Source organism: Phalacrocorax aristotelis, chromosome 1 (assembly GCF_949628215.1).
Source record: "Phalacrocorax aristotelis chromosome 1, bGulAri2.1, whole genome shotgun sequence".
NCBI classification, from domain to species: domain Eukaryota; kingdom Metazoa; phylum Chordata; class Aves; order Suliformes; family Phalacrocoracidae; genus Phalacrocorax; species Phalacrocorax aristotelis.
Window position 1 is genome coordinate 154,182,449 of NC_134276.1, and position 26,401 is coordinate 154,208,849.

Genomic DNA, 26,401 nt, shown 5'->3' on the forward strand with positions numbered 1-26,401 from the left:
AACTCCCTGTACAGTTGAATGTCGTCAGAAGATTACTGTTACATACAGGAATCCGCCAAAGGATAAGATAGTCACTGTAAAACTCAAGACTGGGCTAAGTTTTATTTCACCTCCTAAGAGACTGCTTCTTCCATCATTTTTTCTCAGTAGAGGTAATTGGCTCTTTTACTTCCCTAAATGAGATATTTTCTTTGCATCATGTTTCTTGCTATTGTGAAAGTTAATCTCTGCCCTTCTTTTCTGCCTTTGGTCATTCATTTCTTCAATTCATAGGCCACATGCCTATAAGGATATGACTTTGAAGGTATGAAAGGCTTATCACTGTATTCTGTGTGCCATAAGATGCTAAAAGGGCACAAATGCCAAAGACTGTGACAGTGTACACAGCACGTAAGACAATTCATAGCAATTACAGCCTGTTTCTAAGGATGACCTCATTTAGCTGAGCTGGCTATGAGTTTAAAAACAATTATAAATAAAAAATAACTGACATACAGTAAAGCCCAAACAGAAATTGAGTAGGGAGCAAAATAGGACCACATTGCCTGCAGTTTCAGAAACTTTCTGAATTGCCTTGAGGTTACTTCTTCCTAATGGACACCAATTCACTTTTTGTCTACTTTTGGAAGTGAAAGCAGTTCTCTTTGACTGAAGTTTCTTGTCTGGCTTCCTTACTTTTCCCTAGTCTTGCAACAGCATGGAAATGCATTGCTGCTAGACAGCCGTACAAAACCTGTGCTGAAAAGCATGTGCCAAGAAGCAGAGGAGGTACTTCCCTGCTTTGGGAGTGCTGTGCCAGAGCCAGGTACGCAGGCAGGAGTCAGCACTGCCGACCGATGAGGTGAATGGGCAGAGCTGGGACACACAGACAGCGCTTTTGGCAGCATGGGAATATATCTGGAAGTCAGAGCTGGACTCTCTGGCAAAAAAATGGACCAGTCTATGGGCCTGCACCAGCTCTTGATCCAGCCCTGTCTTTCCCATGTCATATTCTTTTTCACTGCAAAGGATTTAGCCCCCCTTCTAAATAGACTAAATCAAATCCTGAAAGAGAAAAATAACATTAAAGAAAGTTAACCTTGTTCCTTAAAAGCAAGACTAAGTAAAACCAACAAACCAAGCCACTACATAAAATTCTATAAGGTTGTATTCATAAATAATATTTATATTGATTTAGCCACAGTCTACATTAGTAGCTATAAATTGTCAAAAGCAGCTTCATAAATTTTCTGTTGACCTTGGTTTAGCAAGCCTGCCTAACAGTTCTGTTGCGTTTGCTCGTTGGACATATAAGCATAAAGTATCTGTTATCTACAGGTGAAAAGTGACAGGCACTTTTGCTGCACTGATGCTAATCAGCCCATGCAAGCCAGGCAGAAAAGCATACAATTGTTATTTGACCAGTGTAGGAAAGGAAAGGACTTCTTAGAATATTCTAGTATGCCAGAGCGTTTTTCAGGGTTGCCACACTGTTAGGAAGGAAATACCCAGTGACAAATCAAATTACTCAGTCTGTTTTATCACTTCACTTGAATTACAAGTTATTTCTCTTAAAGCATGGCTGTGATAAAATGGAGACGTTAACAAATATGAAACAACAAAGTAATCTATTGCAACGCTACTTTAGAATATATATGCTTCTTCAGCATCTCAGTTAGCTTTCACCTCAGTTTCTCCCATTATCATGTGCTAAACTAGCATATCTCTATCCACTGAAATGCACTTCTGTGGTCTTTGCTTCTCTCTTGCCCTCAGAAGAAGGGGACAGCACAGAGCTCTTTCTTCATTAATACTAAGTTCACAGTATTCCTGCTAGAGTCATTACTACTTTTCTTTATGTAACTACCACATAAAAGCTAACATCAAAAGGGTAAAAGTGGGAAAGAGGACTCCAATCCACAGCTATAGTGTTAATTTCTGAGTGGTTACTCTCCCAGGCACAGTCACTTCTTAACATACAGTTCTTATGTTTTTTCCTAAGCTTTCATTAGTTGGACTTTCTTATTCTGGTACATATGTAAAAATAGATTCTGACATCTTTACTGCATAAGTAACCCCATCACAGACACTGACTCCTCTCAGAGTAAGTTACCTATAAGTGTGAGAGTACCACAGGTGTAATTTATTGCTGGTAGAAATGGTAAAATATAGATCTTTGGATAAGAATTTTTTTGAATGAAGGTGGAGTGATAGAGAGACCACACTGGAAAGAGGGAGAGAGCATTTTGCACAGGCGAAAGTTGCCTTAAGAAAGGTGTGCCACTACAGCACTTCTACAAACAGCAGAGAGACACAAGGAGGGTGAGCTCACAGATTTCCCTTCTGGGAGAGTATCTCCTTCCCTACTGTTGTCTTTCGAGATGGCGCTCTGCAGGCAAAGGTTGGAATGGCATATTTCCTTGAACCTTCTAGTCTGACCCTGCAGAGTCATGTTCAGGTGGGGATTACTTTCCCGTTTTGGCTGGATAAAACACCACAGCTATCAGACCAGTAATTCAGATTTCAGGTCACCATGAAGAAGAAGAACGTATAACAAACCTCATTAAAGCCTTAGTGTCTCCTTCTGAAATGCTGGTACCTCAGGGATCGAGGACCCCACCAGGATACAGCCTCATGGTTTCAAACCAATAGTATTTCCAGTCTGGAAAAGCCGTATTTGTCCACAGAGTACCTCAGTGGACCGCTGCATGTATTTATTCAGCCCTAGTGGTGATGCAAGCCTTTCTATGTTTGCCAAGCCTCTAACATCAACAATGGCTTCCATTAGCTATGGAAAGTTTGCTATCACTAATCCTACTAATAACGGCAACTTGCCAGGCCTCGGTTGCTTAATGGACTTGCAAAATGCATAAACTAGTGATTTCCTTCATTCGCTGTCAAAGCTGAGGTCAAAAATAATCTCAAGAGAGCCCAAACTTGGCCTTTTCAAAATTTTATGCTTGTCAAATTTTAGTGCGGAAGATGAATTACCAATGCAAGCAATGGGAGAGCAACAGTTTGACATGTGCAATGCTTCAGACTGATTCAGACATATGGACATTCCTGTGTCAGCAGAATCAGAAACAGGATGATCCGTCAGTGGTGCTCACAACAGACGCATCTAGCTCCTGTCCATAACAGACCTATTACGATTAGCATATCCCTGAAATCATTCTTCACTTTCTATGTGCAAGAGCAATCAGGCAAACAGTAAAGTAACGCCATCGGTATTGCCTCCCACTCGTCTACGATTAGCTTTCCTTTTAAAAGCCTTCTACAGGCTATATTCACTATGGGAAAGAATTACAAATTGTGCAGGAAACCTATTTCCCCTCAGGAAAGGAGTGGACCATAATTTTATTCCTTAATGTTATAAATTATGCTTTCCTTTGCTTTAAAGTTTAGAAAATACAATGAAGATTAATAACATCACTGTTATTAATTATGACCCACCAAAATACAAGTTTCCACAATAAGGAGGGAGTATTCTCAGTGGGAGACTATTCTGCTAGTGAAGAGAATTTATTTAGGAAATAGCCATGCCTGAGTCAACTGACAGAAAGCAATTAGAGCTTCTCTCCAGCACTTAGAAAACAGGCACTAGTATAATTGACTCACTGTACTTTTTGAAATAATCCAGTCAGACAATGCACAGAAAACATAACCATGATACCTTGTGTCAAACTTGAGTCACAAATCCTGCGGAATAAAAAAGTAGCAAAGAAATATAGCAAGACTGAGGGCAGTGACAAGACCTTGACATCAGTAGCAGATTAGATATCTAGACTGGCAGACTACTTGTAAATAATGATGCAACTGTACTTAACATAACATATGCAAATGTTTCACTTTATGAACCTACCCACAGGTGTTACATGTTCTTTTTGTTCTGTGCATGTATATGCATGAGGGAAAGGACAAAGATAATTTATGAACAGGCTGCACACACAGTCTGTGTGATACAAGCAAGACATCTGCAGTAGAGATAAAATATAATTTCCAGAAAGAGTCAGCAGCTGGATTGAAAAAGAAGCTGAGGTCCTAGAGCACTGAACACCGTAGATACCTATAGGGAGAGGCTGTCGGGTACTGAGGATCTTTGTACAGTTCACAGCCAGTCTGGAACCCACAAGGCATATTTTGAGTGTATATTCATAGAGCTAGCCACATAGGGAGTGAAAATTAAGGGGTCATGCCATCAGTTTTTATTGGCAGGCCATTGGCATCTGCCCTGGAAAGTCAGAAGGTGAGTACAGGCTTTAATCTGGAAGAGGTGGTGATCAAACCAGAATTCCTTTCCTTACTATAACCACTTTCTACCCATGCTCAACCAGAAAGAAAAAAAAAAAAAAAGAAGAAAAAAAAAGTAAAGGAGAAGAAAAAAGAAGTATGACTCAGTTTACAGCCACTGCAGTATCATATCAGTGTATCCTTTGTGGTTTGTGGCATTTGATTATGTTTCTAGGGCTTTGATGGTCATTTTTTTTCAACAATAATGCAATTAAATTAAATTTTATAGTTCTACTGACTGATCTGTGCTACTTGTATTTTATGTTTCCTGCGAAGTTTTCAGGTCAAAATAAAAATGTGGGTTTTGTCACTAGTTGAAATAAATGTCATTAAATACTATCTGGAACTGGAGATCAGTGATTTTCAATTAACACTAAATACAAAACTGTTTAATATTAATTGCTATTAAATTGGCACATTAGCGTTAAATTAATGCTAAATAGCGTAGACAAACTTTTCCTTTAAGCAAGCCAATATTAAGTATATTCAATCTTTTACAGTATGCACTATTCAGTCTCAGGTTTCCTCAGCTGAAAAATGCTTCTTGATAAATGGACATTTATCCCATTTATGCCCCTTTAGCTACCAGCTCCATCTGATCTCCATTGTAAATATTCACTGGATAAGACATTCTTGTATATTTTGCTGTGCATTAGTTCTATGGCTCCTGCCAAATAATTGACCATTTCTTTGAACCTTTTCTTTGAGCTCCATTTCACACATACCGTTAACTATTTTTTGCTGTTCCATGGGATAAATTCATACTGTTTGATGCTTCTCCAATTTAAATAAGGGCCCACTGCTGATATCAATAAAACAGTGCTCCATAGGGAACAAACAAATGCAGAAAAAGGCGTGATATTTTTAAGAAGACAACCAGTCCCCTAACATACTCTTCACCTATAGGAGGCAGCAGCTTCTAAGATTCAGGAATCATTTTTAAAAATGAGCACTGTGTGAATCAAAAAATGGTCATATCAGGATATTTGTTCACTGGAAAACCTTGCTCCTGGATGAATGATAAATAGGTTTTGAGTTGCATGATGGGAAGGGTACCTGCCATGAGTTGTACTCAAATGGAAAACCTGAGAGGACTATATGTGTTGGACCATATCTGAAACCTACATGTTTGGATAGTCCTGATGAGCGAGTACCAGACTCCTCTGTACCTCTGAAATGCTAAAGCTTCTCTGAAACCTTGTTTGTTGGGTATGCTAGGATACAGCTTGAAATCTGGATTATTCATAATCAAAGAAGCCTTGGTTTTTTTAGTCACGATATGGGCCTTAAGCCATAGAGTGGACAAGACCTCTTGGATCTCTGAGTCCCATCTCCTGTTCTCACAGAGATCATGTTCTTAAACTCCTTGAATAGATTTATCAAACTACCTTAAAACTTAGCATGGGAGCCTCTCGAAAGAGGCAGCTGTGTCTGGCATCTTGAGTTTAGAACTGAAATATCTTCCCAGAAGGGAACAAAAGACATGGGTAGTATATTAGTGAAATCACAGTACAAATACACTTACATTTGAAAAGGAACTTTATAATTTTTCTCATCTAAGGATGGGGACTTTAAAATGTATTTTTCCGTGGGTTTGTGAAATCCTCAGCCTGCATGTTCTCATATAGATGAGCTGTTTTAGTCAGAATAAGAAGCAACTCATGCAGTCTGCAAACATCTAGTCTTACTGAATTGTCTTCAGAGAGAAAACGAAGTAGCATTACACAGGAATTTTGTGCAAAACAGCTTGTCCAGTGTTTGTGAAGTGGCAGCATGTTAGAAAACTGGTGCAACAGTTTGATGGGTTTCCATGGAAACTGCTAGACTTGAGTGCATGGGTGCACAAGCCAGGTGCCTGTTACTGGTTTGGAGGAATGAAGAATTACATTTTCTTGACAGCTATAGATTAGCTGAGCAAGCCTCTTTCCAAACTGATGTACTTGCAAAAACAGATAAGCGCCGATCAAACCAAAATTTGTTTGCACTTTCTACAGCAAGCTTTGTAATTTGATCTCCGCTTGAAAATGTCCAGATTGCAGTTTCTGCCCATTGACTGTTTCACTCAAGATACTATGGTCTTCTGCTGCAAGGTAATTTTCTGGAAGAAACTCATAACACAGCAGGTAAGGTGAAGAAACCAAAATTGAAATGGGAGAGTTACTCCCTTAAATAGAACCACACAAGCGTTTTGGACACCAGTAAGATGTGTAATAGAATGAACCACAGACAGGGCTTATTTGATAATCTTTTAAATTCACTACACTTGTCTGCTAGGCTATTTTTAAAAATCCAAACATAACCGGGCCCTCAGCTGGCGTAAATAGCCACTGTTTTGATGAAATCAGTGTAACATTGAAAGCTTCTCTAAAATGGAGATTTAACAGAGTGTTCTTCAATGAGCAGATACAGATCAGGAACAAGGGAAAGGCTGAATTGTACCTGGTGCCTCAAGTATGCTTTCTCAGTGTGAGCCTGTCGTCATCTTCATTAACTCTTTGAGCACAACGGATATTTGAATAAACAATGCAAATACCAGATTGTCACGGTCACACCGAGTAAGAAAAGGAGTGTACATTTCAGGAGGTAAAGACAAGGAGGTTTAGATCTCTGAAAAACTATGTAGGACTATCATCAGGGTAACATCTCCTGACTGCAGACTGATTTACTTTGGGATCCAACAAATAAGAAGACTTTTCAGAGGCCAGATTAAAAATGCTAGGGTATGTGAACAAATTCTTACACAAGTCAATTCACCAGTTTCAGCTGACAAGCAATTTGGTTTATACACTGGGGAATACTCAGGGAGGAGACAAATGAGCTGTACAGAAGACATGCATACGAGCAATTATAGAGACCCTGAAGCACCTGGACTAAGTCCAAAGAACACAGTGCAGGGATAGAAACTCAGATGTTTCATTGTTTGTCTAGGTCCATAAGTTTCTCACACAGTTGGAAGTGAAAACTTTGTTAGTATGTAAGAATCCTCCAAACTCATCCAGAAACTCAGAGTTTCTGGGAAAACTAACTTTTAAACAGACTGCCTACTGCTATTGTGCTCTGGGAAACAGCAAACAACTGGTGAACCTTGTGCGTCCACATCTGTGTAGGATGTAATTGAATCCCAGGAGCTTGCTTTTCTGAAGGGAGCCTACACCCAGAGCATCTACAAGAGACATCAAAGGAGAGACCACCGTAACTTGCCCAGACCAAAGAAACCTTATAAGTACTTAGGTTTATTCCTATACAAGTGAGAACAACCTAGTAAGTCAACAAATATGAGAGGTCCATTAAGAGTCACCAAACAGAAGATGAGGACTTTCATAAATGGACCCTTTGAGCTCTGTCACTGCCCGAAGGGTTACTTTTGCATAACTGTTAGCCCAGATGGTGAGCTCAGATTTTGGATCAATATAACAATTAAAGCCTCACCTATAACAAGCCCAACAATTCAGGAACAATTCCTTTATGGATCTTTAGGCATATATTTAAAATATCTTTGTACACTTCACAGCTTCTTGAAGGCTATTCACTTAGATTATTCATTCCACTCAAATTCAGAAACCTGGAGGAGTACCTGTACCTGTATTTACCTGTGGTCTGGATGTCTGAACTCCTGACATAGTCACTGCAGATCTAGGGCTCATTCATTTGTCCGCATATAGGCCCATAGTGGTGCTTCAGTTATCATGTGGTATTCCCTTGTGTCCTGTGTCATATTTGACAGTGCAAAGATGATACTTCAGGTACCTTAAAGGAATCTGTTGATTAGATATTTACAAAAAGACAGCTAAATTAAACACAGATTTGCCTCTGATTAGAATGGGCACATATGCACCCAGCTTGCATGGAGATATCTCTTTCAGATTTCTAATGTAGGTGTCTACAATCTGGAGATGAATATTACCCTCACTTCCAGCCTCTTTTTCTAAACCATAGATACTTGCTTATGGGTCTTTATCCTTAGCCACACACCAAATGGTATCTCTAGCATCAACTATTCATGTCAATAATAAGTGACTGTTTAAAAAAAGCTGTATTTCACATAGCAATCTCCTAATTATATATGCATATGGCTTTATATTAATTCAATTATACCCTTTTAAAAAGACCAGCAGTTCCACAGAGATTAACAGCAATACTCAATGGAAGTCCAGGCCCAAACATTTTTTTAAGATACCTGCTCTTTCACAAATGATTCCTTTTCAAAACAGACATAGTGTCTCGAAGTGGGTGACTGTATCTACTTTAAGCATTCATCTAAACCTTTCTGAAGGGTTCAGCCATGAGTCCTTCTAAGGGGTGGCTGCTGAGACACACAACTGTTGCAGGTGTTACTCCTTTTCTAACTACTTCTGTCACAGACGGGCAACTTGTGTTATAACAGTAGAGGAGGCGGGAATGAGTATTATCATGGCACAGAGGGCAGCTGGCAGAGGTACAAAACAGTCTCCAAGCCCCAGACGTTGACCAGTGGGCTGACAACAGGACAATGTAATAGCTTTGAAAAAGGCACAAATGAGTGTTTTGTACATAGGTCCATTATAGCATATGGTACTTTTCCATTCTTTCGTTTGACTAAATCACAGCTTCAGGATAAAATGATGAGACAAAAAGAACCTTGTACAAATGTATTTAGTATAATGGCTGAATGAGCTGACTCTGGAGAATCTTGCATGTTCGAGCAATTTTTTCTTTCTAGTTTTTCTTGACACTAATTCTGTCTCTGGCTTCCTATAATACATAATTGATATGGAAATTAAAGCATGAGTGAAGATCAAACAAAAAGTCACAGTACTTGAACTTTGTTATTCTTCCTTTCCTGGACAAAGTAATTCATATTACAGTAACACAAACTCAGTTACACTAAGCAAATATCAATGTCTGAAACCAAGGACATAATACGCGACAACAAGATGCTGGCTGAAGGATTTGCAGGAGATTTTGGGGTTAATAAAACATATAACTACATATTCTGTAGCCAAAGTTCAATTCAGGAAGCTTTTTAACCTCAAAGTTCTATATTTTTGAAAGGACACAAAAGACAAGAGCTGTCAGCAGGACCCCATAACTTTCCTTCATGTTACATGCATTTAATGTTTATTATATTTCTTCCCCTTCTACTGATAAGAAGCTTTTATCAAATAGGAGATTCACCAACTTACCTGTTCTTAGTTTCAAATGACATCTTGCAACTCTTTCAAGCCTATCAGAAAACATTGGTCCCATAATGGGGCTTGAATATAGCAAAAAGTTATTTAACACTAGATACAACCACTATCTCCATGGAATAAGAGTACCAGAAAAGTACATGAAAAAATTATGAAAACAAAAAGAGAAAAGCAAATCAATTCTGAAAAAAGTGCATTGAACTTCCCAGTGGGCATCCAAGTTTTAAGAGGTTTAAACTCACATAGACATACACTCTTACATATATATGTATCATCCAATTGCTGCATCAAATGAGAATGTCTCAACCTACAATGCCCTACCTTGTAGAGGGTTACTAAAAAAGAGCCTTACTAAACATTTCCAAAGGCCTGAAACACACTTTGAATTCAGGCTTTACAGTTTTCACTCATACTGACATGAGATACTGTGAAAAAATATATTTGGCTGTGTGACAGCAAATTAATCAATTCTATGAATAATGAGTCAACCAGAGTGACAACATTCTTGTCTTTAGTCCAACAAGTCAAGAATCTGATGAAGCACTAAAAAATGTAATGGGTTCTTGCAAGTTCTACTTTTAAAAATGCTCCTCAGCTGTTTTGAGGGGATTTTGCGAGGGATGGCAAACACTCTTGCTGAAATAGTTATTGCTTCCGCAGATGTTGCGGGGGGTTTCCTCCTGAGAAGTACTGCACTCATGAGGACATGGGAGCAGCTTGTGTTTTCATTGAAGTTTCACTTGGAAAAGAGATATGCTATTTTGTGAACCGGTAACCTGAATATGGGACACAGATGTGCACAATGTAAAATGTACATTCAGTTTGTCTGACTTACTTTATTCTTCAAAGTTAGCTACAGCTGAGGTACCTCAGGAATAGAACAACCACCAGGAGACAGCTAAGGACTTGAAAATGCTTTCATTCATCAAAGAATTATGCACATGCTTTTGGACTTTAACAAAATGGCAGATAGATGCAAAGGCTTAAAACAAAGTCCATGCTTAAACATTGGCACGTACTACAAGTCTTCCAGAACTGGGCACAGGCCTGTAAAAAAAGTTGCCCTGTGTTAAACTCATCTGGGAGTCATGTACTCTGTAGCAGCTTTATAACATGTGAAGCATGATTTGGGAGAACACTTTCCCCATTGTACATGAAGATACAGGTCACTTCTCAGTAACAGCTCATAACTATATGTCGTTCAATTAAAGTTTGACTGCAACAGGATTCCTTTAGACTGGCTTACTGCATCCCTCAAATTCATATAGTCACTGGAGTGCTGGCTGGAAGGGATCTCTGGATGCCTCCCATAAGAAGCAGGGCTGTTGCCAACACTGGGTCAGATCAGCTGTTGCTTTGCCTAGTCCTAAGAACTTCCAAGGGCACAAGGTCTCTGACCTCTCTGGATAACCTTCCAGTGCTGCACTTCCCTCCCAGTGAAGAATTTTTTCCTAATGTCTAACCTGAACTTCCAAAGCTGCAACATATGACTGTTGCTCCTCGTTATACCATCTGCCACTGTTGAGAAGTTTGTCTCAGGCATCTCTGTAGCTCCAGACCAAGTAGCTGTATGCTGCTGTTAGTCTGACCAATAGTCTCTTCACCAGGCTAGGCTAGCCCAGCTCCCCAGCCTCTCCCTGTAGGTCTGTGCTCCAGGCCCCTGATCATCCTATTAGTCTTCTACTTGACCCTCTCTAGTCTCTCCCCTTCTTCCTTGGGCTGCAGGGTCTGCAAACTTGAAACTATTTGAAGCGCAGCTTCACCAGTGTCAAATCATCACCTCCCCTTGGACTGCTGACCACACTGCCCCTGAAATTGCCCACTATGCAGTTTGTGTTGTTTGCAATGAGAGTGCACTGCTAACTCACAGCTTGGCATCCATTGTAACTCCCAGGCCCTTTTCAACCAGTCTGTTCCCAGCCTGCACTGATGCCTGGTGTTATTCCTCTCCAGGTGCAGAGCTTTGCACTCCCCTTCCTGCACTTCATGAAGTTCCTGTTGGCCCAATATTCAGGTTTCTTTGGATTGTAACTCTGCTGTTCAGCATGTTAAGCACCACCCCCCCAGTTTAACATCATCTGCAAATTTGCTAAGGGTACGTTCTGTCCCTAAAGTTGAGTAATTAATGTTAATACAAGCTTCAGGAATTAGTACTGATTAGATGTTATTCTGTGGTGCTCCCAAAGCTCATGCGAGAAAAATTAAACATCCCAGTCAGGATTTCTAGTTGTCAAGAAACAACCAAGTATGGAATGCCAGAGTCCGCCAAGCAGAAACATCTGCTGAATAGTTCCTGCTTGTTGCAGCACAGTGTACTCAGGATGAGTGCAAAATGAAGAGAGAAAAAGACATGCTCGAAACAAATTAATGAGAGCAGAACAGATAAACTGGCTAATAAAAAGTGGATGAGTACTGGAAGGGTGGACAGTATTTGCCATTTTTATTTTGTCTACAGCATTTGTATTTTAGCTGAGTTCTTCACTGTGAATTTATCCTCCCCAATGAACAACATACCTTTGAGGTACCTCAGAAGTAGAGACTGAAAACAAAACTTTGCAGTCTCTACTGTTTTATCTATAGGTTCCTCCGTTCATGTAAGGAATCAGTTTTTCTCTACCAGGAGAATATTTCCCCAGGTGAGTGAGAACTTATGATAACATATGGGAGAAAGTGTAATTTTCTAGGAGCCAGGATCAATCCACACACAGAAGAAAAAGAAAGCAAACCACCTCTTCTGCTGTGCATTGGCTAATATTTTCTTAGAGCAGCTTTCCTCATTCACTCTTCCTTTCTTCTCCAGAAAAGGTATCAAGCAGGTTATTTTCACTTAGCACAAGACATTGCATTCCATTAGATTAGAAGAGATCTCAATTTTGCTTGACCCTACCTTTCACATACCATCATTCCTCAGAACAAGAAAGCTTCAGCGCTCAGTATCATATCATTTCTTTGTTGCAGATTGGTCATGGCAAGGGAAAGGAACATTTCAGACCCACAGAAGTGTGGAGTTTTGATGGAATTGAGAACTTACATGTCTCCAAAAACACACTCATGCATTTTTTCTCCTGAAAGAGGGAAGAAAAACTTACAAAACAGATCACTCAAGCCTGAAAGAGAACTAGGTGGGTGACCAGTTTTTTCATGAAACATTTTGATCCTGACTCCATTTTACACACAGCGAGCCTATCCTGTGGCAGAACAACCCCGTCAGAATATACACTTACACAGTTTTACCACCAAGAGGCTCCCATGCATCCCTTAACAACTCCTACAACTTGAAAAACAGTTTGCTTCACACTACATGTTAGTCTGTATCTCTGAAGGACCACTGAGGAAGGCCTGTCTGTTCCTCTGGTGACATAACACTGCACCTTTTCCCACGTTTTGCTGTTTGCAATGGGCCGCCAATAGCCACACTGCATTTGCATGCTTGAAGCAGTGGCGTAGTCAGCCCTCCTTGCACTAATAAACCATTAAACCACAGAAGTGGAACAGCTACAGCCAGTTTTCTTGAGATGGTTTCTCTATTCAAATGATCTGATGCATGCAGAAAAACAGTTCAACCTCTGACCCTCAATCAAGTTGATTTAGGCTCACACATACTACTGTTATAAATAACCTGGTAAAAGCAGGTAAAAGCACAATTTGCCTTAAAACTGTTTTTGGTTGATATCTGGAGGCAAACCTGAGACACATTTTGTGAAGCATCTCCACTCAGACTACATTAAAATGTCCAGTGAGCACTTGGAGAAACAAGAAGCATGAAGTGATCTAGACTGCTTTTCATTTGAAGCTTAATGCAGACTGAGCCATGACAGTAACTTAGTTTTTTATAGTAAAATTTGGCCTTCAATACAAAGCATTGACTAGCCTAAAGCCTTACACAACCTGCATCAGAAACAGAACTGCAAAATTATTTCACCACAAAGAGCAACCCCAGCAAGAAGTAGCTCTTCTCAAGATGATGTTTTGCCTTGAAATGCTGAGTCAAGGAGAATCTGAGAAACTCTCCTTTGGCCACAGGAATACACTGTCACTTGCTTCCATATGGTATCTTCCATCATTTTTCTTTGTCTTCTCCCTCAGTCTGGTGCTAAACTGTTCAGTGCTTCCTTAGAGTAAAGAACATTTACTCAGACGGGAATCACACATGCAAGGGAGAACTCCTTACCAAAAGCAGCTGTTGCAAAGGGTTGGCTTACTTTCAGTTTGAATCTGGGCTCAGCTGGAAAAGCAGGGCACCTTGTGGATTCTGACTGAAGTGGATGGCAAAGTGACCTACCTCCCCTAGGCCCGTTCCTTGCTAACTGCTGCCATAGCAGGCTTCGTTCAATTGTTTTGGCTTTTATCGTCGATTTGTACAAATTATTCCTGAGCTAAGTTTATACAATACATTAACTCACATGTTCATTTCCTTGCAGGTGTGTGCTCAGCAGAGGTCGGTCTACAAAAGCTTCCATCAGCTATTGTCAAATCAGAAATGAGAAATGTTACTAGTGAGAATTGTGATTCTTTTTTCCACTAGCTATGAATCAGTGCTTTACTGCTTGTTTATTGAGTTACAGAATATTGGCAAAATTATGCCATTATGCCCAAGGAACATTCTTTCAAAATTTTTATAATGACACTGCACCCACTGTAATTCTGTAACTGCACTTCCTCTGGATTGAGACAACCTGCACTGTGGGACATCTCATAATTTAAGAGCTAAAGTGATGAAAGTGTCTCAATCAAAGACAAAGGCCAGGAAGAAGGGAGCAAGAAGACATAAACTGCCTAAAGCTTTTTGCTCTGGTGTGCGCCTCCTCGGTGTTCCCATCCTCATGGTACTGTATGTCTGGCCCCAAATGTCTCCTCAAAACACCAACTGTTCTCCTTGCCCCTGCAGCTGCTCTGAGCAGGCTCTTTTTAGCCACTGCTTCCACAAAGCCCCGGCCCCTTCCGTGAGGAGCAGCATCCCTGGTCAGCCAGGCCCAGCTCCCTCTCCCTCCGCTCAGTGCTCCCCCAGGTAGGTACCAGTAGCAAGGAGCCACTTTGCTGCAGCTCGGCATGAGGCAGCAGTTACGGCAATCTTCCCTGAACATAGGCTTACATTTCTCCAGACCTATGAGGTTAACACAGGGGGTTATGATTACGATCTTGAATAAAGATTAACAATGACTGTATGAAATGCAGGGCTGGCACTGAAGAATATACTATAGATATAGTACATTCAATCCCTTGAAAGACAAGCCAGTGTCTAGACTAGAAGAGAGACTGACTTTCTCTCACCTAATTGCAGCTGTCTACGACATGGACACCTGGAGATGAGCCAGGTACATCACGCTCACTCTGCAGCCAATATAGAAAGCATAGGCGCTTCCAAAGTAGCAATCCTCAGAACCTTTTCAGTGCCTCCTTTTGGATGAGGTACAGTGTATTCAAAGCCTCCCACTGCTCCTCACAATCTGCAAAGGGGGCCCAGGGTGATGTTGCTGCAGATCACTGTATGACAAGTTGTTTTTTTCGGCTCAGAGTTCTGTTATTCAAAGGTGAGTAGTTCAAACAAAAGGAGAGGAAAGGCCTTCTGAAGAGCCTGAAACTGTGACCTTTCTGGCATATTCAGCTTGCAGGAGCTGGATGGGTACTAGGAGAAATGTTCCTTGCTCTGAGAAACTGATGGAAGAAGTGCTTCTTCCACAAGCCCCACCCTGCCACCAGCAGCTCCAGAAGCTCTGAACTCCTGGCAAATGAAAACCAGAGCTCAGGACCTGGGGACAAGCATACTGAACGTAAAATAAAGGGAAGATGGTGTCCGTCTGGGAAGCCAAACCTGGAGAAGAAGAAACTGTAGCTGATGAAGAGTTGTAACTAATGTCCCTGACGGCTGCAGTGACATAAGGTTTCATTACATGTTTGTCAGAAAACTGCTAAGGATCTCTGGACCAAGATAGTTTCTGAGTTAATTCCTGCATCCTGAAAGGCAGTGAGTCTGGTATAACTTAGGAGAAAGAGGAGCTCCTACAGCAGCTTCTGGTTAAGAAATAGGGCTTCAGTAGTCTTTACTGAAGAGAAACTTGGCTCCTATTTGCCATCTGGAAAGGTAACAACTGAGAAAAAAGACAAGGAGAGAGATATTTTCCAGCTGTAAACTCAATTGCTGTTCCAGATGGTGGCAGAAGAAAGTCACAATATAATCACAAAGTTTTTGCATCCCTGTGTATTCTGATGATTAAATGCTACTTACAACTTGCTTCCTTCTGCAAAAACAAAAGGTGTCACAATCAAAGAGGCAAATAAGCTGAAACTTTGCTGTTACAAAAGCAGATTGCTTTCTGCAGAGCTCACTTTTCATCAGCTCTCTCCTCCCCACCCTGCTCATGTAACCCATAATATATTTTCTTTCTTCCTAAATGTGCCAACAGTTACAATTGCACCTGGCAAAAAATTAGAGACCTGTACAAGAAAGTAACAAATCAGGAACACCTCTCCAAATCTGTCCACTAAGAACTGTGTAAATGATATGAAAGAGTAAAGTAAGAAGAAGGCACAGCCTTGTCCTAGTGCCATCGTCACGCAGTGAATGTCAGAATGATGCCACTGGTGAAAAGAGGTCCAGAACTGATGCTGAACACAGACCTACCAAACTTGCCAGCTACCAGGGTTTTGCATATTGCATGGCAGAAGAGAGAAGCTCCCTTCACTTCACTAACTCTGCAGTGCAAGTTTTTAGACTCAAAACAATATTTTTGTCTTAGGAATATAGCAGCCTCTTCCACTGCCTGTTTACCAGGCAGATCCAGGAAGACGATGCATAGCAGCAGGCCAACTGGAGCCATGGTATTAATAGCTGTGAAGAAAAGAATATTATCAAGTCTAATATATCTATGGACAGATAGCTTGCTTGTAGCAGAGTAATCCTTCAATCCAGTTTCAGTCTGTAAAATAAGTCCTCTGCCCTAAAATAAAACATACCTGCTTCCTTTCCAGGGGCAACTCTCATTACAGAAATAAGTTTCCACTTTTCCTGGCTGTTTAAATCAGCAGCTTTTCTTGTGTTGAAACAGAAGATATATAATCATATTTTTGTATTCCTACATCCATTGCTTTCCTGTTGGAGACTTCCTCTGCTCCATTTTAGCTGCCCTTCTTCATCCCAAGGAGAATATCTGTGAGCCCCTGCAAAATGCGGTAACTTGCAGCAAAGACCTTACAGGAATAATTCCCTCGTTGCCTCCCACCACCATTCCCCCAGCATCTGTGAAATCTCAGCTGTTGGGACTTGTCAGGCTGCACTACAGCTTTGCATAGCTCAGTTTGAAAGAAGCCAGACAAGGTGAAAAGGAGAGGAATTTTTCCTAGCTCCTCTCACTTTTGACAAGTTGACGGTTTTATATGGGAAAAGATGAGAACACAATGATTTAAAAAAAAAAAAGGACTAATAATTAGAGAGGATGAATGAAAGAGGGGTTAATCATGTGATAGCTGAGAGGCAGTGAATCACTGCTGGTCTGTGCCATGACAGCATCTTTGGACTGTGCTAAAAAGTCTTGCATTAAAAAGCCCTGTGTTCCCCCTTCCCCGAGCTGCTGGGTGATGTGCTGCGCACATTGGCCATTCTGAGGCAGGGCTGAGGACAGCTTGAATGTTTTTAGACTGCCTTTAAACCTCATTGGCTTCCCAGCAAATTCATGCATCCACTAGAGTTTTAAATATGACCTTGGAAGGGCAAAGTATAAGACACATTGTGGCAGGGTGCCCTCCTAGACTGTCACAGCTCCAAGTTCCTCCATGCACTCAAATCTAACAAGGCAGATCCTGAATTCCCTGTCTTTCCTGTTCCATCTCTATGATGATTAATAATAGCACAAGCTTCTGTGCTGTCCTATCTTTTCTCACTCCTACAGTCTTTTATTTAGATTGCTGGTAATAGCTGTGGCTGCTTTTTCTCAAGCAACTTAGAAATCTTTGCAGTATCCAAAACTCACATTGTCCTTTCTATTCCTACTGCCAAATCCCTTTATTACTGTTTTTGTTGGTGTTACACTGCCATTCAGTCACCTACCATTTAGTATATGCCTACACTGGTATGGACTATAATATACCTCAGATGGCCTCCAAACCCTCTGGCCCAGGTACTGGCAGCAGCCTAGCTATTATAAACTGAGACATACAGTAAATTAATCCATGCAGGAGTGCAGCTGACAAACTTCGTGATTCTGTGGCCAGTCCATGAGAAACCATGACTAAAAATGCCTCAGATATCCATATGATATTTGCAAAGTGCAAAGTGAAAATAATGATAGTTTACTGAGGAGCACCACACACACACAGTTCTTTCCTATGCTCCTTACTTTGAAATAAACCAAAAATTCAGTATGAAGTTAGAGATGAAGAGCTAAAAACATTAAATCAGAAACAGAAGATACTCATCCCTCAGCAAGTTGTGTTCATCTGTAAAGCAAAATACAGATTTTGTGTCATTAAATATTGATGGGACTAAACCCTGTGCTGAAGTGACTCTCATTGTCCTCTTCCCACCGCTCCTGGCCCTGTTTTGAATTTGTGGCTAACTTCACGCTAGTGTGGGGATTGTAATTTCAGTTTCTTAATTTTGTGACTTCCACTTATTTAAATCCTTATCTATGAGGCTGCATGCAACCTCACCATGAAAAGGTCCTCAAGTTGAAAACGTAGCCCTTGCACACTGCCACTCAAAGCAGCCAAACAGCAGAATGACAGCAGCTTGAATGAAAAGCAATAGCAAAACAATAAGCATCAGCCTAGCCCTGTCAAACTGCCACGCTCGGCGATGCTGCTGTTAACAGGGCTCTGAAAGGGCTAGCTGGAGCTGTGACTAGAAGGCAGTTCTGTCTCCTGATAAAGAATGCAAACGTGCTGCATTTCCTTGTAATCTGTGATGCTGGATTTCCCATCTTTCATGATTCAATCAATTTTTTTGTTGTAGAGAATAGGGGGTGGAAAACAGGAGGTAAGAGTCTGGATAAAAAAAACCCTCTTTCATTCTTCCCTTCTTTGGACAGTCTAGTTTGGTTTATTTTATCTTGACTGTAGGAATGGATAAAATAGCCTGGCTTAGGACTCGTGTAAACATTAATAGCAGAAAAGGTTTTGTTTGCTCTTCCCTTCATGATTGAAAGCTACAAGCTATTAACATCAGTTGTCATTTTTAAAAAGGCAGAGTATCAACTAATCTCTTGACTGTGCATTTTAGATACAGCTGTACCTAACAGTTGTCACTGTTCAAAAAGCCAGGCACCAACATCAGCCTGGCAAAAGAAGTGTGTAAGAGTAACATTAAGCAGCAAATAAAATATTGCTGAGGTAACAGCACCCACACCACCCTCTTTCTTCCCTTCTCTCAGTCCCTGGGATTCATAGCATTGCTGTCAAAACACAGACTTCCTAGTTTTGTTACTTTTAAAGTATTTTCAAAATTCACTTCTTAATGACACACAGCTTTATAATAGAAAAGTCCTACACTACTTGCTGAAATATGCTCAGCTCCTGCAAGCCTGCTCAGTTCTCTTGACTCTCATGAAGCGATGCCATCGTAAACCACCACAAAACCAGCCCACGTTGCAGCTTTCCAGAGCTCTGCTATCCTTTGCCCTTGTAGCTGTACGCTTCTATGGGAGAACTTATCTTGGGCCGCATATCTCCGGGACACAGGGCTCTACCCACCCTGGGGACAGTGATGCACAGACATCAATATGATGGATACAAAATGTCCGCTTATTTAGCTGCATCACACACTTATATAGCTCTTGCGCTTCCTGTTCCTGCCACTCCTATGGGGAGGAGTCTATCTTTCCATCACATCCCGTGATCTTCCGGTCGCCGATCCCTGTCTATTCCCCTACAGCCCTTAACACAGCTCGACGGGTGAGCTCTGACAGTGTTGGAGCTGCACATTCTGCTGGTCCTGAACACAAATCATCTCTTCAAACCAAGTTCATTCATGTACCTGAGGCATTATGTGGCCTTCAGAGCTCATCTGCTGTGATGGGAGCCACCACCCCTTCTGCTCTGTTTGTCCTAGATGGACCCAGGCTCATTTCTGTTCTCTCCCAAGTAGCACTGAGTATCCTTTCCTCCCTAACAGATTCCCACTTCCTCTCCCTGATGGGACCTCTGAGCTTCACTTTTAAGTGCCGCTGAGTGCTCTTTTCCAGCAAGTAGGACACAGATCTGCTTGATGCTGCTTATGATTGCTTCATTACGAATGCTGCAAGCTCTCTTTCTGCCTCCATGTAAAATTACATGAGCAGAGCTGGAAACAGATATATAGCATTAGAAGGATTCCAGAATAATTCCACTCATAGAGTATTTCTGGAGCATCACTTTGACCCTAGATTATTTACTGTTTGACCAAAGCTGGCTTTTCTGGAGTCAGATTGTGAAGATGTAAGATCTCTCCTCTGTTCTGGAGAAGTTATTGCACAAATGGTTTTTGCTTAATAGCTATTCTTTCAGTCACCCCACACTACCATGAGATAGAAGAAAGAGAAGAAAGTTCACAGCATGAGGAAACTGTGCTCAGGCCATTCCTAAGGGAAGCTGGATTAATGAAGAGAGCCTGCTCTAGTTTATTTTGTCTTTGCTACCCTTCAGAGAAAACTTCCAAATCAGAAAGTGTTTGCTGGATGGCTTTCATTTCCTTGCTGCCAGCCTAGTAACTGATTCTACCACCTCATTAGCTAATCCACTCCCAAATTAAACATGGACTGGATTCAACAGCATGTATGCAGGAAGGGGTAAAGTAGACAAGTGTAATGGAAGGGTAATTGGTTCTGATGTGACATAATGTCAGTAAATGCTCTGCATTAATTAGCATTCCAGGGCAGTCTGTCTCGTCTCCTACCTAACTGCCCATAGAGGAGGTTAGCTCATGGGGGCATATACACAGAGAAAGCTTTTTGGTTATTCCCCTGGTGTAACTGTCAGAATCAAATGACATTGGAATGGCAAAAGGACATTGAATAAAACAAAATACCTAGGATGGTAGTGTGCTTTCTTTATTTAGACTACAAGGTAAATTTGCTCTCACTTACCTAAGGTTTCATAAGCACAATACAGTAACTTACAGTCATGTTTTTCACCTAACATTGTCTCAGACCTCACTTGATTTTTCAGTAAAGATGGCAAGGGACAAGACTGTGTCAGAAGCAAAAATGGGTTTGGAGGTACCTCATTACCTGATGACAAGTCCGACTGGGAATTCCTGGAGGTGACCAAGCAGCAAGAGATTGGCCTCAAATGCTGGAAGGGATAGAAGCCAGTATGAAGGTGTTCCAGCTACAGATCGCCCTGAGCAGTGACCCTGCAAAGCACTGTGCCAAGTGCCAGAGCCCCTTTGGAAATAAAAATAAAGGTCTTGTGCCTGCACAGCAGGCACAGCCTGGCTGGCACCAAATCATCTTCTCTAGTCCACCTAGCAGATGATGGTTATTTATTCTATTCCTTGTGGGGAGAAGGTGATGGTTTTCCTGGGAGAGCAGGTCAGCCCTTGGGCTCCCTGCTGGAAGCCTGAGAAATCACAGCAGACTGACCTGGTGTCAGTGTGCTTGCAGAGGCAGCCAATCTCAAATGGCAGAGATGGATAAATGCTGAAAATATGTTTTCACAGCCAGGATAGTGAGAGGGGATGAATTCATGAAGTGCACTTTGCCTTGAAAATTACATGACAATGTAAAGAATGGGATTAATGAAAAAAATCAGTAATGATGTATTCAAGACAGAAATAAGTGGAAACCAAATCATTTCACTATCAGCTAATGATGTGTCTTTCAATCAAATTCACTTGCATGATAGGCCATCTATGTTTTTTTAACAATGACTGAAGATAAATATTTCAAGTTATTACTAGTCCCACTGAACCACCTGGATTTTTCCACTTTCTCAGAAAGCTCATGTTCTCTTCAGCAATACATGGACATAGTAGTAAAATTTTATTGTTTGCTCATGGGGTCACAGTACACGCCAGCCCCTGTCAGCAATGGCTGGTTTGCATTCAGTGTATATCTCACCACTTTATAAAATCAGTACAAGTTCAAATTGCAACTGCACTACAGGAAAAAAATAGAAAAGCACATTCCCTAGGCAGAAAGACAACCTTCCAGTTTATATTTCAGAGTAGGCAAAATAATTAACTATACAGGGGTGTGCACCTGTTACTGAAAGTTCCCAGCTTACTAGAACTGAAATAAAGCATTTCATAACTGATGAAAATGAGGGCATGATGATTCAGTTCTTCCCATTGTCAGGCTCCCATGTAGCTCAGTGGAAATTTAGCCAAAAGCAAAAAGTCAGGGAGCCCCAGATAACCAGAAACTCTCAGTAAATCAAGTGTAAAATGTCTTCCACTAATACTAATTCAGATTATAAATGGGTTCACTCTGAATGCACAGATGCCCTTTTTCTGTTTATTTTCTGGAAAGAATCCAGTGGTGTGGTTTGCAGGCAAAAAATAGCTCATTTATGTCAATTTTTGAATCTGAAAACGTTATAATTCCAGCCAGCAAAGCAATTCTAATAGTTTTGCAGACTTGCTTAGGGAAAGAGACACAGCCCATGCTGTACTGCATGTGTCCAGTTGAAAAACAACCAACAGAGCACAAGATTTTACATAGCAAATCCCTGCAGGAAGATGCCTGCAATTGACTTCCAGTAATGAATCCCTTCCATGTAGAACAGCATGTAGGAGCTGTTCAAGGACAACAGAGGGGTAGAATAGTGGAACCAAGAGAAATACTTGAGAATTATTTGCTCATTTAAAAAATATTAATGAATGTGGGATAAATATAACAGCTTAAGAACACTAACATAGGACTGATATGTGACATCTCAGGCTTTACCCATGCCTATGGCAAGACTCCCCCTCATGTCCAGAGAGGAGGGCAGAAGACATGAAAGGGTGGCAGCAGCACTCACCTTTGTGCTCTGTGGCAGAAGGACACACTGCCAGGCTCCTCACTCATGTCTCTGGGCGCAGGTCCCTCTGGGCTGTCTGCTCTCTCTGCTTTCCTTGAGCTCTGTTTGACTGTGCTCACTGACACCAGATTGCTGTGGCAGGAAAACAGGAGGAAATCTTGTTTAATAAAGGTTGCAGTAAGGGACTCGATAGGCTTATAGTTAAACACTGGAAACATTACAGAAAACATGAGGTCAGGCAACCAGGTAAGAGCTAAATTCCAGCTAGGTCTGTGTGCTGCTTCCACATGGCCAAAATGTTTTGTGCTCTCTTCCCTTTCTCTTCCTTTGATTATTGCTCCTGGACACCTTTGGTTTATCTGCTATTTTTTGCCTCTTTTTTTTTTTTATCCCAGTGGGGATGGTACTGCAAAGTACTTTTAGGGTCAAGCATCAACCCAGCCCTAAGAGTTGTCAATAGAGACAGCAGCCACTGGCACCAGGGGATAGAAAAAAGGTCAGGCCAAGTAAGACAATCTCTCAACTCCTAATTTATATCTACTGCCAACTCAACAGCTGCATCTTGGAGACTTCCTAAATTACAGGTGGTAACTGCATTTAGCTGTCCTGAATGTTTTTGCTTTTTCTTGTGAATTTGTCCAAACACTCTTTGAACCTGTTTAAATTTTTAGCTGTCATAACAACCCACCAGAAATAGTTCCACAAATTAAGCATATGCTAGGTTTTCAAGAGAGAACCCACAAAATGCACATATAGGCTATATATTGAAATCTATATATGTATATATGCCTTCTATATGTTTATATGTTTATACATATACATACATAACTAAGTTGTTCTTAAATCATTTCAGTATGTCTTATACAGTGCAAGTCTTAGCATGTTGGTCATCTTGTAGGACACAAGACTCAGCTGTTCTATGGTGCTCCTACTACTCAGACATTAACATCTGTCCTGGGTAAACACTCTTCTCACTGTTCCCCTTCTCACCTAGGTTTTTGTTTCCTGCTTCTATGTACACAAAAGCAGCGCCAATGATTCATGTTCCACTCTTCCACCGTGTTTTAGGTTCTTCCTCTACACGTACCCAACAGCTTCCTTGTCTGGAGCTACTAGAGTATGTTTCCGATGGCCTTCTGGTCTAGGTGGCAGTTGCATGTACTGGGCATGTTTGGAAACTAATAATAGTATTCTGTATTTTGTATGTTGTGAAAAAAATATGGTGTGCGTAAACATTACATAAAACAGTCATTTCCAGTGCATTCTCCACCTGTGCCAGATAGCAACCAGACACTGCAGGACATCATTAATATAAACAGTTGAGAAAGAAATAAAGCAGGTTGAAAACATCATCTGTATTTCTCTTCACCATGCCACTTCATTTCTTTACAGCCCACTCTTGGAGAGAAATGGAGAGAGAAGCTATGACAAATGATGCTTGTAAACACGATGCCCCTTGATAAGTGTCCTGCCTCTGGTATGCTGCAGTTGGGTAAAGGAATATCCAGAATTAGGCCAAACTCAGGCATTTCCTAGATGGCTAAGAATCATTATGAGGGAAGGTATCTGAAGTAGGGCTTGGGGCTCTTCCAGATCAGCCTTCTTGAAAAGCAACTCGTGTTAGCTTTTCATTCAGGGGCCATATTTTCTTTCAGTTGCATGGAAAAAATCCAGACTTCCTTCTAAAATTTTTCAACATACAAGCAGTTAAAAGGAAGTATGGCAGGTTTTAATTTAAACAAGTTAATCAAAGAATGCCAGTGAGTAGAGAAAAGTCTTTAGCTCCACCCCATGACTGTTGAATATGTTTCATGAGGCAGTCTCTTCTGACAAGGTGAAGACTAGAAAGCAAGTAGTCTGAAGAGGCATAATGCGCTATGACAGAGAGCAGAGTCTGAGCAGAGGTGTCTCACCAAAGAAAGGTGAATTAAACTCCCTAAGCTCTTGGTATGGTATGAGCCTGCCATGCTCAAGTCTTGCTGGATGTTTATATGTACAAATGACGTTAAGGAAGAAGAGTTTATTTCAGCTTTTCATTCTAAGCCAAAAGGTACCTATAATCCATTCTTTTCCCCATTAAAATCTCTTGATGCAGAGGTGTTAACTGTTTTGAGTAGTGTCTAGTTTTATGAGTGCTGCTTTGCAAGCCTACCTGGCAGACTATGAAAACAAACTTCTCAGGAAAAGATGTTTTCTCTAGCAGGATGCCAGGATGTGCACTGCAACCACTAGATACATATAGAAACAAAATGTATCCTGTTATCTCTACAAATTGCCAGGCAAAACCTCCTCGAAACTGCAGACCAAGCTTGCAAGTTTAGTTTTCCTTTGGTTCATTTTCTTTGTGCACTTCACTGTGAATCTGACTTCATTCTCATACAGTGTTTATTCAGAATTTCTTATTTTATTCTTTCCTCACATAGTTCAAGCTGAGTCTCTGGCATAGATAGCAGTTATCCCTTTTGTCACTGGGTGCAATGACTGCAAATGACCAACCATACCTACAAATTGCCCAACTCTGTTACCACAATATGGCTGAAGTTCAAAGCCTTTTTTTTTTTTTGCAAATAGAAAGCTGTGACTTTTACAAATGTCATTTTAGTACTTCCAAAATGACACAGTTGGCATTATAAAAATTCAGATTCTTACATATATTCTTTTCCCTTAGATATGTATGAAGTGTGTCTTCAGGTTTAAAAGCTGTGTTTTCTTCTGCTGTACCTGTTTCTGGTGAGAATTTGTGTGTGTTGCCTTTTTTCTATTCCTTTTTCCATCTCCCACCTCCCTAAAAATCTGGACCATCTTGTCCTGTCAAAGATCCACAGGACCTGTTGATTTCATAGGTCAGAGGCCAGGCCAGTTTTGCACAGCTGAGAAGGAGAAGGCTCAAATTCAGATTCCTCACAGGAACGTAAGCCAAAGCCAAAATGGATGACATTTTTCTTGCCCTGTGTACAAGAATATTAGCACCAAGACTAGTGTGGCAGGAATACAAGAGATTGCAGGAATGTTATATAGGGTATAAAGTATAAGAAGATTATTGACAGCCTTGATTTGTTGTTGCTTTCCAGGTGGAAGTTCCTCACTGAAGGAACAGTGACCTTATAAAGGTACCTTTATTGAGTATGCTAGTCATCAGGCCTGTAACCTCCAACGAAGCAGCTCTGAAAACCGGTGACCATGTTACTATGCTACTCCAGGTGCATCCTCTATGCTTTGGATCATGATGACAAAATTGCTTGAATAAATCTGTGTATGTAATTTGGTTTCCACTTTCCTGCTCACAAGTGCACAAAGTAAGCTTTATGCCTACTACTCCTGCTATTGCCTTTAAGGACGCAGCACATTCCTCTTGTTTCCCTCAGTTCTTTCCCATCACCATTTGAAGGCTTCAGCTATACTCACTAACACACTTCTTCCATCACTGATCGAGCCAGACCAACTTACATATGCTGCAAATCAGCTGTTTTTTCCAAAACACATTACTGTAATGGAAGGCGGGTTTGCTTTATGATTTCCCATTTCCTTTTGGCTTAACCTCTCCGTCTCACCTCTCATGTTTTATATTTCAGCAAGGCATTTGCTTGCAGAATCTCCATTTCACGGTTTCTGAAAAGTCTAATCAGATTTCACTCAGAAAAATCTCTCCACAGGTGAAAGTGCCGCATCAGAAAGCAAAACCTGCACCAGCAGAGATTATAGGAGTCCATGAGAATTAGTGGTAGCAGGACTGGTAATTCACAGTGGAGAACTGAGACCTTTTTACCTTAGCCCATTCCAAAGTGCTTTAAATTCATACTATTTAAAAGATCATCTCTGTTCAGCTTCCTGACCACCAAATCTCAGAAGTTTCAAGCACTTTTTGCACTAGATGACAATGATCCTGGCAGTCAAATGGTCTGAGTCTCTCTAGCTCAGTTCTCAGATACCTGCAAAGCAAAATGCTGAAGAAGTAAGTTTCTTTAACATATGGAAAGGAGAGTTTTGTATTGTCAGGTGCATCTGATCCATAAAAAACCCACAAGTCTGTT

At 40.9% G+C, this 26,401-nt stretch overlaps 1 long non-coding RNA gene across 1 annotated transcript; it reads left to right on the forward strand.

Moving 5' to 3' along the window:
• On the forward strand, positions 1–26,401 carry LOC142067894 (uncharacterized). Its single transcript, XR_012664165.1, has 3 exons — positions 1–152; positions 12,396–12,559; positions 25,442–26,401. It is a non-coding gene; the product is annotated as an uncharacterized LOC142067894 (long non-coding RNA).